Below are 17,609 nucleotides of genomic sequence, written 5' to 3'. Positions count from 1 at the left end.
ACTGTCGCAGACAGGGTTCGACAACCCCCTGGGCTCCATGGCTGCAAACCTGCAGACCCCTGTCGATACCAGCACGGGCCTCCAGGACTGGCAGCGCCAGATGTCGGGGGCGCGTCGGATGGCCAGTCCGTTCGCATCCCCCACCCATGTAGAGGCCTGGGGGCCATCGGGCACCCCGAGGGAGGAGGAGGTGGTGTGGTCCGTCCCGGCTCCCTCTGTAGGGGAGGTCCCGGTACACCGCGACACCTCGGACTCCCCCCCTTCCGTCCCAGGTGCATCGGGTGGGCAACGGGCAGGACAGGCTGGCAGCTCGCCATCCCAGTCGCCCGGGCCGCAGCCTGGCCCATCTAGGCCAGGACGCCCCAGGAAACGGCCGCCAAAGGGTTCCAGTGTCAGAGGGCAGGAATCACAGGAGTCCACCTCCAGTTCTGCTGTACCGTCTGGGGAACCACGTAAACGTAGTCAAAGGGCCCGTAAGGCCAAACAATTAGACACTGAGTAAGTTGGCACGGGTGCAGGGCACAGATGAGTTTTAGGCGCTAGGGCACGTGCATGAACTCCTTTGGTTATTAAAGTCAATGTTACACCTACCGAAGCTGCCTTTGTGCTCTGTCCAAAGTGTGCGGGGGTGTCATGTACGTTGAGCGCAAGTGTGTGTGTGAGGGGTGGTCTTACCTCAGCCCCAGGTGAGTCTGCCCCCTTCCCCCTGGGCCGCCATCAACATCCCCCGGGCAGAGGACGGGACCGTGCGCTGCAGTGTCACAGCCGCATGCAGGGATGGTCCGGGTGGATGGTGGTACTGTGGCCATGGGTCAGACATAGTCCAACGATGTAGAGCCAGGAGCTCATCGGAGGCGGGTTGTCATCATTCTCCATGGCCTGCGATAGACACGCGTCCACCCGCAACTGGGTGAGCCCGGCCCGTTGTGCCGCCGGTGGATCGGCAATTGGGAGTGGGGGGGTGGTGTGCATGCGGGTGGGGTGTGTGGGGTTGGGGAGGGGGGTGATGGTGCTGGGTGGATGGATGGGTGGGGGGTGTGGGTGGTCGGCTGTTGTCATGGTGTGCGATCTGTGGCCATACTACCCGATTCCCACGCCCATCTAGTCAGTGAAGCGGGCGTCTATCAGTCTGTCCCGTGCCCGCTGGGCCAGCCGGTAACGGTGGACAGCCACCCGTCTGTGTCTACCCCGTCTGCCCTGACCATTGCCCCCATCCCCCTCATCTGGGGAGGACTGGGCCTCTTCCTGCTGCTCCTCCACTCCGCCCTCCTCTGCCTGCGGCACATCGCCCCTCTGCTGGGCTATGTTGTGCAGGACGCAGCACACCACAATGATGCGGCCGACCCTATCTGACCGATACTGGAGGGCGCCCCCAGAGAGGTCCAGGCACCTGAAACGCATCTTCAGCACGCCAAAGCACCTCTCGATCACTCCCCTTGTCGCTACATGGGCATCATTGTAGCGGTTCTCCGCCTCATTGCGTGGCCTCCGTATAGGCGTCATCAGCCACGATCGCAATGGGTAGCCCCTGTCGCCCAGCAACCAGCCCCTCAGCCGGGGATGGCGTCCCTCGTACATGCCGGGGATGGATGACCGCGACAACACGAATGAGTCGTGTACACTGCCTGGGTAACGGGCGCAGACGTGCAGGATCATCATGCGGTGGTCGCAGACCACCTGTACGTTCATCGAATAGGTCCCCTTCCTATTAGTGAACACGGCCCTGTTATCTGCAGGTGGCCGCACGGCGACGTGCATCCCATCGATCGCGCCCTGGACCATGGGGAACCCGGCAATGGCAGAGAAGCCCACGGCCCGGGCATCTTGGCTGGCCCGGTCCACGGGGAAGCGGATGTAGCGGTGCGCCATGGCATAAAGGGCATCTGTCACTGCCCGGATGCACCGATGCACCGATGTCTGCGATATGCCGGACAGGTCCCCACTCGGTGCCTGGAATGACCCCGTTGCATAAAAGTTCAGGGCCACCGTAACCTTGACGGACACGGGGAGAGGGTGTCCCCCGCCAGTGCCACGCGGTGACAGGTGTGCCAGCAGGTGGCAGATGTGTGCCACGGTTTCCCGGCTCATCCGGAGTCTCCTCCTGCATTCCCGGTCCGTGAGGTCCTGGTATGACTGCCGGGGCCGGTACACACGGGGCGCCCTCGGGTGCCTCCGTTGCCGTGGGGCCGCGACGTCCTCCTCCCCCTCCTCGTCCTGTCGGTCAGGTGTCCCTCCAGCCTGGGCGGCTGCCGCCTGCCCCTCTGCGGCAGCCTGCGCCGCCTCTCTGGCACGCTCCTCCTCCTCCTCCTCCTCCTCCTCATCCAGGGCAACATAGACATGAGCGGCTGCCACCATGGCGGCCAACATCGCTGGATGATCTGAAAACATGACGACCTGGTGGGGGGGAGGGGAACGACGACATGTCATCATTGCCCATATCCCCTCCTCCCCCCAGCCAGGTGGCATGGACCGCATGGGTCCAACTGTTGGAGGCTGGCACCTGGCCAGGTGGACCAACTCATTTGCCCTCCCATCACCCACCCCGGCACGGACCCCCTCCCCAACCCCCAACCTCCACCCCGGCACGGACCCCCTCCCCAACCCCCAACCTCCACCCCAGCACGGACCCCCCCCCAACCTCCACCCCGGCACGGACCCCCTCCCCAACCTCCACCCCGGCACGGACCCCCCCCCCAACCTCCACCCCGGCACGGACCCCCTCCCCAACCCCCAACCTCCACCCCAGCACGGACCCCCCCCCAACCTCCACCCCGGCACGGAACCCCTCCCCAACCCCCAACCTCCACCCCGGCACGGACCCCCTCCCCAACCCCCAACCTCCACCCCAGCACGGACCCCCCCCCAACCTCCACCCCGGCACGGACCCCCTCCCCAACCCCCAACCTCCACCCCAGCACGGACCCCCTCCCCAACCTCCACCCCGGCACGGACCCCCTCCCCAACCTCCACCCCGGCACGGACCCCCCCCAACCTCCACCCCGGCACGGACCCCCTCCCCAACCCCCAACCTCCACCCCGGCACGGACCCCCTCCCCAACCCCCAACCTCCACCCCGGCACGGACCCCCTCCCGGCACTCCCCCGGAGCCCAGCCTACTCTAACCCCCCCCCCGCCGCACACACACACAAGCCGAGACACACCTCTCCTCAGGCAATCAGTCTGCGGCCACGCCATTTCCTGCCCAGAGCCAACCCCCCAGGCCGTCACTCACCTCCTCGCTGGTCGGCGTGAGCCTGGAGCACCGGGTCACGCCGATGAAAAGGAGGTTTGATTGACGTCGACGTGAACGGTCATCATGTCGACGGGACTTCGGCCCATCCGGAAGGGAGAATATCGGCAGGCCGAAAATCGGCTGCCTTGCGCAGACCCGTGACATTCTCCGCGGCAGCGGCGCCATTAACGCCCCGCCGACTTTTCTCCCTTCGGAGACTTCGACGGGGGCGGGGGCGGGATTCACGGCGGCCAACGGCCATTCTCCGACCCGGCGGGGGGTCGGAGAATGACGCCCCTGAAGGCTGTAGATAACTTCACCTGTCTCAGAAGCACAATCTACGGAAATGTCTGCATTGACAGCAAGGTGGAAAGTCGAATTGCCAGAGCAAGGTCAGCAATTGCCCATTTACATAAGAGCCTGTAGGAGAAACAAGTAATCACTCTTACAGAAAAACTTGCTGTGTACAAAACTGTGATAATATCTACCTTCCTATATGCCCATGAGATTTGGATTAGCAATACCAGACATATTAAGCAGTTGAATAGATTCCACATGAAATGCATTTGGAACATCATGAGCCTCAAATGGGAGGATAAAGTCCTCAACACTGAGATACTTCATAGAGCAGAAATGTCTGGAATTGAAACACAACATCAGAGCCTGCGAGGTGGACTGAGATTAAAGTTCAAGGACTCCTTGAAGATTAACCTCAGGAAATGTGGTATCTCCACCATGGGCTGGGAGGAAAATGCACAAGAAAGAACTACTTAGGGAGTGATCTCAAGTACTGTCAATTCCCGTCGTTTGCAGGGGGTCCATTCCCGTGAAATCTCACGAACGGGTGAAATCGCAAATGGTGAACTTGTACATGTGCAGAGACAGTGCTCGCACAGTGCACGCTTAGGAAAGGTGAGAGTTTATAACAATTTAGCATGAGAGTCTAAATCGTGGATGAGCAAAGTTTTGGGGCAGCGAAGCGTGATTTGATGTATATATATATATTCACGCAGGTAAATGAATTTGCAATAGAGGGGGGTCACGAATTACGGAAGTTGACTGTCGTGATATTGTTTCCTTCAAACACCAAAGAAAAAAGGCAGCTATGGACAAATGGCAAGCTAGAAAGACCAGGCAATCCCAAAAAACAGACAATTCATTCTTGCCCGCACCGTGGAAAGTCATGCAGGCCTGTAATTACGTTCCACAGCCTTGTTGGAACGCACAACAAATGACTCTATGCATGCAAGAAATGGCCACCTTCGATAATGAAGGGACACTGACGATGATAGTACAGGAATAGGGCCGACTGGTGACTTATCTGCATTCTGCAATATTAACACCCCAGCTACATCAGAAACTCCTAAAATTATGCTGTTTGGTTAAGAGAGCCAGTCTCACAAAAGCAGACGTGGGAACTCTCTGGACGCTCTTTTACCTTTCGGCCTAAGTTTGTGACTTTCCTGTGTTTTGGTTTAATTAACACTGCAATTTCTGCCACATCACTTTAGGGCAGCACGGTAGCATTGTGGATAGCACAAATGCTTCACAGCTCCAGGATCCCAGGTTCGATTCCGGCTTGGGTCACTGTCTGTGCGGAGTCTGCACATCCTCCCCATGTGTGCGTGGGTTTCCTCCGGGTGCTCCAGTTTCCTCCCACAGTTGAAAGATGTGCGGGTTAGGTGGATTGGCCATGCTAAATTGCCCATAGTATCCAAAATTGCCCTTAGTGTTGGGTGGGATTACTGGGTTATGGGGATAGGGTGGAGGTGTGGACCTTGGGTAGGGTGCTCTTTCCAAGAGCCGGTGCAGACTCGATGGGCCGAATGGCCTCCTTCTGCACTGTAAATTCTATGATTCACTCTTCCCCTTTAAGATATTGCTTAAAACCCAGTTCTCTGGCTAAGTGTTTTGTTGGTCATCAGCTCTAATGTCTCCTTTCTTGGCTCAGTATCAATTTTTGTCTGGCAGGTTACCTGTGAAGCCTCTTGGGATATTTAACTATGCTACAGGCACTAAAGAAGTGAAAGTTGTGGCTTACTTGACTGGCAGTGTACATGTGCAAATTGCTCATGCTGGATGAACCATACATTCTTGTGTGCTGATGGCACTTTGCTGTAAAGGAGCCAGTAAAATAATGGGCCTCCCTGGTGTCAGCAAATTGGAGAAGCTGATGTAGAAGTTGTGGTCAGTTGTATGAAACTTGTCGATCATAACATGGGATTGATTTGAAGTAGATTTAATTATTAAGCAATTCAGTCCCCATAGCATAAATGGGTGGTACGGTAGCACAGTGGTTAGCACTGTTGCTTCACAGTGCCAGGGTCCCAGGTTCGATTCCCGGCTTGGTCACTGTCTGTGCGGAGTCTGCACATTCTCCCCGTGTTTGCGTGGGTTTCGCCCGGGTGCTCCGGTTTCCTCCTACAAGTCCCGAAAGACGTGCTTGTTAGGTGAATTGGACATTCTGAATTCTCCCTCAGTGTACCCGAATAGGCGCCGGAATGTGGCGACTAGGGGCTTTTCAAAGTAGCTTCATTGCAGCATTAATGTAAGCCTACTTGTGACAATAATAAAGATTATTATTATCAAATCAGTCTCCATCAAAACAGACTCCTGATTGGAAGGCAATGTGCAGGAAAGTGCTATGTTCAGTTGCATTCCTAGGCAGTAATACTGTAAAAAAGCCAAAATATATATCCAATATATTCACAACTTTAAAGGGATTTGTTCCAATTACTTCACTATAGCTGAGACTAAATAAGAATCAACTCATAAGAGCCTCGTCTGCCCTCTCAGGTAGTTATCAAATATCCTGCCATAATGTTTGAAGAAGAGTAGGGATGTTCTCCCCTGTGTCCTAAACAATACTTACCCCCAACCAACATCACTATCACTGGTCATTAGAATTATAGAACTTACAATGCAGAAGGTGGCCACCTGGCCCATCGAGTCTGCACCGAGTCTTGGAAAGAGCACCCTTCTTGAGCCCACAGATCCACCCTATGCCCGTAACCCAGTAACCCCACCTAAACTTTTGGACACTAAGGGGCAATTTAGCATGGCCAATCCACCTAACCTGCACAGCTTTGGACTTTGGATTTTTATAACATTGCTGTTTATGAATGGTTGCTCTGCACAAATTGACCACCACCTTTCTCAGAGCAAAGCAATCAGCATTTCAAAAGTACTTAATTGACCGTAAAGCCCCTTGAGACATCCTGAGGTCATCAAATACATTATATAAATGGAAGTCCATTTTTTCAGTAAAGTTACAAAGGATTTATCGAATTGGACAGGCTGATGGTCACAGTCATTCTGAGTTCTAAACAATACCTTCTCTTCTATTTGGGTTAAATGCTGTGCCAAAGCCATAGGCGCTAGGTGGGTGAGTTTCATGCAACCAGTGGCAACACCAAAGGAACTTTGATGGATTCATTGTGATTGATGGCTCGAAGAACCAAGTCTTAACCAAGGCATAGAGTTCTACAGCACAAGAAGAGGCCCTTCGGCCCATTGGGTCTGCACTGGCCATCAAGCACCTATCTATTTTAATGCCATTTTCCAACACTTGGTCTGTAGCCTTGTATGTTCTGGTGTTTCAAGTGCTCATCTAAATGCTTCTTAAATGTTGTGAGGGTTCCCACCCCAATCTCCCTCTTAGGCAGTAAGTTCCAGATTCCCACCACCCTCTTCCCAGCTGCCATCCTAGTGAATCTGGTAAATTTATTTTGTGGTCATTGGTGAATATGCATGACCCACCTTGGGTCCGACACCATTGAAAATAGCGAAATACTAAAGTTAAAGACCGTTGTCCTCCTGACATAGGAGAGCTCAGATTGACATCAGCAATAGTATAGTCCTGTCTTACACGGTGGAACACAAAGGACCACAAAGTGGTATCATGTCAGGAGAATATGGGTGATGATAATAAGGCACTGAGATCAACGAATGGGCTCCATTGAAGCATTGCCAAGCCACCAGGTGTGCCTACCTCCATCAGCACTATCTTTTCCACAGACAATTTCAATATCCGATCCACATCCTTAAAACAAACAGCTGGCTCCTTTATCAAATGTGTCTAGTCCTTTTTATCATACACTGGATCCAAAAGATCTGACAGCGATTAGCTGAAGGGTCACTGTGTGTTACAAAATGTTTTCCTAAATGTTTGTTAATTGGGGTCAGAGGACAATAGTTCACAGAGGCATCAGCAGGCGACAGTGTACAGACTGTTGCCCCCTGACATGGGGAGCTTAGGCGGGTGCCGGCAATAGTACTGTCCTGTCTTACACAGGTGGAAAACATTTTCCTTTTGAACTTCTGACTCCTCTACAGGATAGTTGGGGCAGGACAGAGGATGAATAGCAATGATCCTGTGTCAATCATAAAAAGGCAAAGAGACTGTGCAACACGTTTAGAGATCATCACTGACTTTTACTAAAATATTTCCAAAGAATGATAATATGTCACTCTTTATGGGTTGGGTTTGGGACAAATCATCTGCCCTCATCAGTTTTAAAACTAGGGGCAATATTTGCTAATGTGCAACATGACAGTTCTATATTATATAATACAGTGACTATATTAAAAGCATCCCCGGGTGCTCCACAGGAGTGTTATGAGACATAGTTTGACAGCGAGCAACTTAAGGAAACATTAGGACATGATTAAAAGCTGGGTCAGAGAGATCATTTTTCAGGAGCAACTTAAAGGAAGAGAGCAGCAGAGAGTTGGAGGAAATTAGAGAGGGATTTCCAGAGAATAGAGCCCATACAATTGAAGGCATGCCTGCTAGTCGTGGAGCGATGAAAATCGGGGATGCACTAGGAAGGCAGAATTAGAGGATCCCAGCTATCTTGAAGGGTTGTCCATGATTCATATCAGCAAATGTCATCATGCCTCATGTACAACACTGATGAAAATGAATGTGCTGCTCTCAACTGTTCCCAGTGGCAATTCCTTTCTGATAGCAATAATGAGAAGTGAAAATAAAGTAAGATGATTGAGGAGCCAAAGTAAACAACAAAAATGCTGGAAGTATTAGCATTCTGATAAACATCTGAAAATATTAAAAAGGTAAATGTTTCAAAAAAGTATGATGAGAAATTCATATCTGAAAAATTAACCCATCTTTAGTAGTTTGGAGACACTGATGGGCATAGTGCGTATTTTCAGCATTTCCTGCTCTTTTTCTTATATTCTCTACTCTCTTTGTCCCCAACTGAGGGACAATTTACAGAGCAACCCTGCAAACAGAGTTACTCAGCATCATTATAGTCTTACGTACATAAAAAGCAAGAGGGAAGCCAGGGAAAGGGTTGGCCCACTGAAGGATAGGCAAGGGAATCTATGTGTGGAGCCAGAGGAAATGGGCGAGGTACTAAATGAATACTTTGCATCAGTATTCACCAAAGAGAAGGAATTGGTAGATGTTGAGTCTGGAGAAGGGGGTGTAGATAGCCTGGGTCACATTGTGATCCAAAAAGACGAGGTGTTGGGTGTCTTAAAAAATATTAAGGTAGATAAGTCCCCAGGGCCTGATGGGATCTACCCCAGAATACTGAAGGAGGCTGGAGAGGAAATTGCTGAGGCCTTGACAGAAATCTTTGGATCCTCACTGTCTTCAGGGGATGTCCCGGAGGACTGGAGAATAGCCAATGTTGTTCCTCTGTTTAAGAAGGGTAGCAAGGATAATCCCGGGAACTACAGGCCGGTGAGCCTTACTTCAGTGGTAGGGAAATTACTGGAGAGAATTCTTCGAGACAGGATCTACTCCCATTTGGAAGCAAATGGACGTATTAGTGAGAGGCAGCACGATTTTGTGAAGGGGAGGTCGTGTCTCACTAACTTGATAAGAGTTTTTCGAGGAGGTCACTAAGATGATTGATGCAGGTAGGGCAGTAGATGTTGTCGATATGGACTTCAGTAAGGCCTTTGACAAGGTCCCTCATGGTAGACTAGTACAAAAGGTGAAGTCACACGGGATCAGGGGTGAGCTGGCAAGGTGGATACAGAACTGGCTAGGCCATAGAAGGCAGAGAGTAGCAATGGAGGGATGCTTTTCTAATTGGAGGGCTGTGACCAGTGGTGTTCCACAGGGATCAGTGCTGGGACCTTTGCTCTTTGTAGTATATATAAATGATTTGGAGGAAAATGTAACTGGTCTGATTAGTAAGTTTGCAGACGACACAAAGGTTGGTGGAATTGCGGATAGCGATGAGGACTGTCGGAGGATACAGCAGGATTTAGATTGTCTGGAGACTTGGGCGGAGAGATGGCAGATGGAGTTTAATCCGGACAAATGTGAGGTACTGCATTTTGGAAGGTCTAATGCAGGTAGGGAATATACAGTGAATGGTAGAACCCTCAAGAGTATTGAAAGTCAAAGAGATCTAGGAGTACAGGTCCACAGGTCATTGAAAGGGGCAACACAGGAGGAGAAGGTCGTCAAGAAGGCATACGGCATGCTTGCCTTCATTGGCCGGGGCATTGAGTATAAGAATTGGCAAGTCACGTTGCAGCTGTATAGAACCTTAGTTAGGCCACACTTGTGGTATAGTGTTCAATTCTGGTCGCCACACTACCAGAAGGATGTGGAGGCTTTAGAGAGGGTGCAGAAGAGATTTACCAGAATGTTGCCTGGTATGGAGGGCATTAGCTATGAGGAGCGATTGAATAAACTCGGTTTGTTCTCACTGGAACGAAGGAGGTTGAGGGGAGACCTGATAGAGGTATACAAAATTATGAGGGGCATAGACAGAGTGGATAGTCAGAGGCTTTTCCCCAGGGTAGAGGGGTCAATTACTAGGGGGCATAGGTTTAAGGTGAGAGAGGCAAGGTTTAGAGTAGATGTACGAGGCAAATTTTTTTACGCAGAGGGTAGTGGGTGCCTGGAACTCGCTACCGGAGGAGGTAGTGGAAGCAGGGACGATAGGGACATTTAAGGGGCATCTTGACAAATATATGAAAAGGATGGGAATAGAAGGATACGGACCCAGGAAGTGTAGAAGATTGTAGTTTAGTCGGGCAGCATGGTCGGCACGGGCTTGGAGGGCCGAAGGGCCTGTTCCTGTGCTGTACATTTCTTTGTTCTATTATACTATTTTTAAAATTAGCACAATGAAGTTGGACGAGAGCTGCAAGAATAGAAGACACAGAGAAACCCCAATGACTTACCATGTTATAGTAAATAATCACAAATCTGTCAAAGTTTATTCTTCGGGTGTGTCATTAGCAAGATTGGCATTTATCACCCCTCTTTCGAAGGTGGCAATGAGCCTTCTCCTTGAACTGCTGCCATGTGGGCTGGTTTAGCACAGTGGGCTAAACAGCTGGCTTGTAATGCACAACAAGGCCAGCAGCGCGGGTTCAATTCCCGTACCGGCCTCCCCGAATAGGCGCCGGAATGTGGCGACTAGGGGCTTTTCACAGTAACTCCATTGAAGCCTACTTGTGACAATAAGCGATTATTATTAGTATGTGCGCAGTGGAGCTCTCACACAATACTCGGGGTGGGATTCCATGACTTTTGGGCGATTGACATCACAGCAGTAGCTTCTGAAACTAATTATTTGCAATTCCCATCATTTGATTGTCTCCTTCTGGGAACAATTAAGATGAAACTAAAAATACCAAAAAGAAAAAGTTGTGCAATCAATTAGAGCTTGACATGCTGCAAGTGAGATCATAGGAACAACATAGGAACATAGGAATTAGGAGCAGAAGTAGGTAATTCAGCCCTTCGAGTCTGCTCTGCCATTCAATCAGATCATGGCTAATCTCTTCCTGGTCTCAAATACATCTCCCTACCTGTTCCCCATATCCCTTTAACCTATTAGTTTAATCAGAAAAAAATAACTCCCTCTTGAAATCATTTAATGATTTGGACTCCACCGCACTATTGGGCAGCGAGTTCCACAAACTCACCACCCTCTGCGAGAAGTAGTGCCTCCTTATCTCAGTTTTAAATCCACCACCTCTCAACCTATATCTGTGACCTCTTGTCCTAGATTGCCCCACAAGGGGCAACATTTGGTCTACATTTAGTTTATCAATCCCTTTTAGTATTTTATATACCTTGATCAGATCCCCTCATCCTTCTAAACACCATTGAGTATAAGCCCAAACTGTTAATCTCTCCTCGTACGTCAACCCCTTCATCCCCGGAATCAATCTGATGAACCTCCTCTGAACTCCTTCAATGCCACCACACCCTTCCTCACTATACCAAAACTGCACACAATACTCCAGATGTCTCACCAAAACCCTATACAATTGCAACAACACTTCTCTACTTTTATACTCTAGTCTTTTTGCACGAAATGCTAACATTCCATTTGCCTTTCTTATTACATTTTGTACCTGCATATAGACTTTCTGTGATTCATGAGCAAAGACACCCAGATCCCTCTGCCCAGATACTATCAACAGAGAGGCATTTACTCTTTAAGTAAAAAGCAAATATGAATTTCTCAGGATTCATAGAATCATAGAATTCCTATAGTGCAGAAGGAGGCCATTTGGCCCATCAAGTCTGCACCAACCCTCTGAAAGAGAACCCTACCGAGGTCCAATCCCCTGCCCTATCCCCGTAACCCCACCCAAACCTTTTGCCCTAAATGGCAATTTATCATGGCCAATCCACCGAACCTGTACATATTTAGACTGTGGGAGGAAACCGGAGCACCCGGAGGAAACCCACACAGACATGGAGAGAACATGCAAATTCCACACAGACAGTTACCCAGGGTCGGAGTCGAACTTGGGTCCCTGGCGCTGTGAGGAAGCAGTGCTAACCACTGTGCCACCTTGAAGAAAACAGAGAAAACTGAGTCTCAGAACAAGAAATAGAAAGCAAACAGAAAAACATAGAATGCAACATGCTGCAAGCAAAATATTACAAAAATTTGAAAGAAAACGAGTCCTGCCTGCCATGGATTCGTCATGGGTGGGAAGGAAAATCTGACGGATCATTGAAAGGTCTGTTGATAATGGGTGGGAATTTCCAGTCTTGGAACGACTGGGACTGGAAAATCCCAGCAAAGGAGTGGACGGCTGATGAATACCCATCAAAATGAAAATGCACAAACATTAGCATAAAAGTTGTAGGTGCCATCAGATAATCTTCCTTGTGCTAATTTAATGAGAAGATGTGTATTTACTCAATAAATATCCAACCATCTGTTTCTTAAAATGGTATGTATTATCCTATGTTACCTCTAGACTTGAGGGCGGCACGGTAGCACAGTGGTTAGCACTGTTGCTTCACAGCACCAGGGTCCCAGGTTCGATTCCCGCTTGGGTCACTGCCTGTGCAGAGTCTGCACGTTCTCCCCGTGTCTGCATGGGTTTCCTCCGGGTGCTCCAGTTTCCTCCCATAAGTCCCAACAGACGTGCTGTTAGATAGTTTGGTCATTCTGAATTCTCCCTCAGTGTACCCGAACAGACAGCGGAGTGTGGTGACTTGGGGATTTTCACAGTAACTTAATTGCAGTGTTAATTTAAGCCTACTTGTGACACTAATAAAGATTATTATTATTGAACTGTATTCCTGGATGACCTCCTTCCTATCTTCCACCCTCCGTAAACTTAAATTCATCCAAAACTCTGCTGCCCTTATCTCACACCAAGTCTTGTTCACCCACCAATCCTGTGCTTGCTGATCTACATTGGCTCCAGGCTCAGCAAAATTTCCATTTTATAATTCACACCTTGGGCTCATCCCTCCCTATCTTTTAAATGTTCTTGCGATATCTCCGTTTGTGCGATTTTGGTCACTTGCAAATACCTGACTTTAATTGCAGCACCATTGGTGGCCATGCCTTCAACTGTTGAGATGTTAAGCTCTTGAATTCCTTCCTTAAACCTTCCCTCCCTTCCTTTAAGACACTCAAAACCTACATCTTTGACATCATCTGTCCTAATATCACCTTTTTTGGCTCAGTGTCAAAGTTGTTTGATATCGCTTCTTGAGTCATTTTGCTACAGTAAAGGTCCAGTATAAATGCAAGTTGTTGTTTCTGATGAAAGGTCATTGACATGAAGTGTTGACTCTGTTCCTCGCTCCACAGATGCTGCCTGACCTGCTGAGTATTTCCAGCATTTTCTGTTTTTATTTCTACCTTTCCACAATAACCGTAATTTCTTAATTATCAAAAACATCTAGCAATCACTGTCTTAAATATATTGAATGGCTGAGCCCTATGGAGTACAGAATCCCAAAGTACCATAATAATAATCACTTATTGTCACAAGTAGACTTCAATGAAGTTACTGTGAAAAGCCCCTAGTCGCCACATTCCGGCGCCTGTTCGGGGAGGCTGATATGGGAATTGAACCCGCGCTGCTGCCTTGTTCTGCATTGCCCTTTGAGTGAAGACATTTCTCCTCATCTCAGTCCTAAATGGCTAACCCCTTATTCAGGGATTGTGACCTCCTAGTTCTGGACTCCCCAGCCATGGGACACATCTGCCCAGAATCTATCCTGTCAAGCTCCTTAAGAATTTTCTATGTTTCAGTAAAATAACTTCTCATTTTTTTAAATTCTAGGGAATTCGGGACTAGTCTGATAAATCTTTGCTCAGAAGCCAATTCTCTCATCCTAATAATCACTTTGGTGAACCTTTGTTGCACTCTGTCCAAGGCATGAATTACTGCAGTAAATCATAGCAAACCTATCCAAATTATATTTTTAAAAATATGTTGGATTTAGAAATCATGACTCGGTAAGTACAGAAATAAAACTCCAACCGTCTTTATGACTAGTTCCTATCCTGCCAAAAAGAAAATTAAAATTAAGTAATGCCTTCCAGCAGAAACAGCAACCTTTCATTCCATTGAGATTGTTTTCTACCATCATAAAATAGCACCCCAACTGATCAGAAATAGTATAATAATTTCTCAATTAAATTTACACCACAAGGGAGCATATTATAATTTGAATAGGATTGTTGTTAAAAGGAGAAATATATAAAAAGCTATTGGTATAGACATATATAAATAGATAATTTATAGAACACAGTGATTATTGTGCTACTGTGATAATCTTGAAGTCAGATGCAAAATACAACCAGGCAGCATTGAATAATATCACACACTTTGATATGCTTGATTGTTCCTCACCAGGATTGTACGTGTAATTATTTATCACTCTCCAGAGATTAAATTTGGAAGCATCATTGGCACTGGGAATTGAACTTGCACTATTGGGAAAACAATCTGGACTGTAGAAATAGCTTTAAATACTCTTTACTTATCCTAAATCTTAATGTCATGTGCTAGAATTTGTAAATATTTAACAAACCCTTCAATCAGAAGCCAGTCTAATGAAGGATTTATGTTCTATATGTATGCCTAGATTATGTAAAACTTCCACTTGTCCTGATCTGCTGTCATAAAAACAAAGTTTGCATTTACATCGCACTTTTCAGGGCGGCACAGTGGCGCAGTGGTAGCACTGCTGCCTCGTGGCGCTGAGGACCCAGCATCGATCCCAGCCCCGGGTCACTGTCTGAGTGGATTTTTCACATTCTCCCTGTGTCTGCGTGGGTCTCAACCCCACAACCCAAAGATGTGCCGGGTAGGTGGATTGGCCACGCTAAATTGGCCCTTAATTGGGGTGGAAAAATAATTGGGTGCTCTAACTTTATTTTTAAAAATATATCGTCCTTTTCGCAACTACCAGACATCTCAAAGCACTTTATGGCCATTAAATTATTTCTGAAGTGTAGACACTGTTGAAATGTCAAAAATGCAGCAGCCAATTTGCGCACAGCGAACTCCCACAAATATCGAGGATGACATCTATTCAGGGCATGAGTTTCTGCCATGGCTCTTCATGAGACTGAACTGATTCTCGATCCACAAATGGGGCAGCACATCCCACGGGATAGTGGGATCCAGAGAGCAGGATTTCCTTCCTTTCCTTCTCTGCCTCATCATGGAGGCATTGGGACTCAAAGTGTCATGCAGCTTGAGGAGCAAGTTGTTGCCATTCTGAATCAATGGCTCCTCCCAGTCATTAAGGTCAACGCCACCAAGGACAGCCTCAAAGTATCTTGAAGCACTTTCTTTGTTCTTCCAGAATCTTGGCCATTTGAGTGTTGAAAGAACAGGTCCTGCTAGGGCAATCAGTTTTTGGCCATCTGGATCTTGTGTCCAACACATCGAAATTCACTTTGCAGGAGTTTGGTCCAAGAAGGACACTAGCATGTGCTTGGCCAACTTCCCATTAGCTCTGGCCCATGCATTGCTGGTGGAATTTTTTTAGCATTCATCTTTGTCACTGATACACAGTCCAGGTCTCACTATAGTACAGGAGCATGGACGAGACAACTCCTCTGGACACTCAAAAACTTTTGTTGTCTTGCGGACGGGTTGCCATAGTTTGTAAAGGTCCCACAATGTGATAATGGCCAAATAATCTGTTTCTGTGATGTTGACTGAAGGATAGGCCAGGATATCAGGGTCCTCAACATAGCACCAAGAGATCTTTTCCACCTGTCCGGGCAGACAGACGAGGCGGTTCAACTTCTCATCCCAATGAGGACATCTCCGGCCTCAATTTGTAGCACAGTGGTTAGCACTGTTGCTTCACAGCGCTGGGTCGCAGGTTTGATTCCTAGCTTGGGTCACTATCTGTGGGGAGTCTGCATGTTCTCCCCGTGTCTGCGTGGGGTTCCTCCGGGTGCTCCGGTTTCCTCCCATAAGTCCCAAAAGATGTGCTTGACAGGTGAATTGGACATTCTGAATTCTCCCTCTGTGAACCTGAAGAGGTGCCGGAGAGTGGCGACTATGGGCTTTTCACAGTAACTTAATTGCAGTGTTAATGCAAGCCTACTTATGACACTAATAAAGGTTATTATTAACATTATATTTTTTAATGCTTATGCCCTGGAATGGAATGCAACTTTTTAATTCAGAGGCCGGACTGAGCCACAGATGACAGGACATGATTGTTGAAGAGTAGGACCTCTACTAGTCACATTGCCCTTAGTGTCCAAAAAGGTTAAGTGGGGTTACTGGGAAAGGGTGGAGGTGTGGGCTTGAATAGGGTGCTCTTTCCAGGGGCCAGTGCAGACTCGATGGGCCGAATGGTTTCCTTCTGCACTGTAAATTCTATGATCCTAGTCCGCCTGCCTGGGAATGGGGAGCTGTGGGGGTTTGGAGGTGCCCCGCTGCAGTATAACTGGGCTCCGTCTTCAAAAATGGATTAATTCCCCCACAGCAGTATCTCTTCACGGGAAATTTCCCCTTTTTAAATCTGCTCGGACCCCACTCCCATTTACCACGGGGCATAAAGGATACGTCAGCTTCCCTTGCTTTCGGGCTGGTACCAGAGGAGTTACATTGGGCTGACCCAAAATTCGCCTGTAATCCGCCCTATTCCCAGCTCTCACATATAGATTGCGATATTTTCAGGACAGAGGTAGAAATAAATTAAGGGCCGCTGTGTTTTTAATATCAATCGACTGCGCACCACATAATAACCCCATTGTAGATAACGAAAACAGTCACTTTAACCTGTAAACCCCCGTGTGGTTGTTTCTACGGCAAACAGTTTGGCAGTGTGGCATGAAACGTAAACTAGGAAACGTCTTGATGCAAGAGGAGCGATTGCCAGTTTGGGCCCTTTAAAGGCGGAGTGTAAAAAGGGCACAGTTGCTGGATCTGAACTGACATGTCCTGTTTGCAGGACCTGCAGTTTGACTGCTGACAGCACACAGTCCTCAGGAAGCCAGCAAACTTTAACAGAGAAAATTAAACAAAATGCAGCCACGTTTTGTTCATTGCTTAAGGGGTTGGTGTGTATCACCAGATGTGATGATCATTTGGACAATAAGACACTCTGAGGTCAACACTTTGCGGTGGTCCTAAAGGTTTACCGATCCTTGTCTCTATTCAAAGTATTTTTCCCCCCCAGTTGTTACATTTTATTTGATTGTGCTTATCCATGATCCATTGGGCAATGGAATCGGCGGAGGAAGAGCTTTGTGACCTCGCTTCAATTAGACGGTGAAATGAATTAACAAGGGTTACAATGCGCCTGGAGACCTTGGACTCTACAAGTTCTGTGCTGTGATCTTTAGGAATAGATATCCAACAGACATATTATTTCTTTAACCACACCAGGGATGGTCCAAGGTGAAATTGTCCATGGCAATGCTCTGAAGGAGCCATGCGGATTGGAACTGTAAACCCTGTCTCTCTCCACAGCTGCTGCCGGAGCTCCTAGGGTTTCCCCCCAGCATTTTCTGTTTTATTTCAGATTTGCAGATGCATCCGCAGCACTTACCTTTCATATTTACGCAACTGTCCATGGTGGCTGATATTAGAACCGATATTTCAAAGTATTACACAGGGAACTTCTTCGTTTCTT

At 48.2% G+C, this 17,609-nt stretch overlaps 1 protein-coding gene across 1 annotated transcript in view; it reads left to right on the top strand.

Moving 5' to 3' along the window:
* Positions 1 to 17,609, top strand: part of tbx4 (T-box transcription factor 4) — a 159,623-nt gene that overhangs the window by 129,153 nt on the left and 12,861 nt on the right. The window lies entirely within an intron of this gene.

Source organism: Scyliorhinus torazame, chromosome 12 (genome assembly GCF_047496885.1).
Source record: "Scyliorhinus torazame isolate Kashiwa2021f chromosome 12, sScyTor2.1, whole genome shotgun sequence".
NCBI classification, from domain to species: domain Eukaryota; kingdom Metazoa; phylum Chordata; class Chondrichthyes; order Carcharhiniformes; family Scyliorhinidae; genus Scyliorhinus; species Scyliorhinus torazame.
Note: the sequence above shows the minus strand (reverse complement) of the source record. Positions and strands in the feature narration are given on the sequence as shown.